Below are 629 nucleotides of genomic sequence, written 5' to 3'. Positions count from 1 at the left end.
TATATATATATATATATATATATATATAGGCAATTGAATTTGATATATAGACAGCCAAAAAAAATACGCAAGAATATTTTCCATAGACATATAATTATCTATTTTTGAATCTAAAATGGCCCCTGCCCCCGCCAGAGTGCTGGAGAACTTTAAGCCATGGTTTTTTTTTATTTTAAAGTACATTTTTTGGGCTTTTTATGCCTTTAATGGACAGTATAGTGGAGAGTGACAGGAAACAGGGCGGCAGAGAGAGGGGGAATGACATGCAGCGAAAGGCCGTCCGATGCGGGATTCGAACCGGGGCCGACTGCAGCGAGGACTGTAGCCTCTACACATGGGGCGCCTGCTTAGACCACTACACTACACGACGCCTCACTTTAATCCATTAAGTCATACTCCTGTATCAGTGTTTCTAGCAGGGAACTCCAAGTCACAGTAAAACGGTTCCTAGACTCTATAAATCCCTGGGTTGATCCCCTGGTTGAGCATTTCAACTTCTCAGGCTTTAAATGCACCATCATCGGCCCAACCCAGCATCTGTGTGTCGGAGGGGCCGCTGGTTTCTTGAGAAGTAAAATAAGGCATAGGACCAGTAGAGATGAAGAGGTTATGGTGTCTAACTGGACGCC

Source organism: Seriola lalandi, unplaced genomic scaffold (genome assembly GCF_002814215.2).
Source record: "Seriola lalandi dorsalis isolate HSWRI2012SDOR001 ecotype SW California unplaced genomic scaffold, Sedor1 jcf7180002054907, whole genome shotgun sequence".
Classification (NCBI taxonomy): Eukaryota; Metazoa; Chordata; class Actinopteri; order Carangiformes; family Carangidae; genus Seriola; species Seriola lalandi.
The sequence above is the reverse complement of the archived record's forward strand: the minus strand, read 5'-3'. Positions refer to the sequence as shown.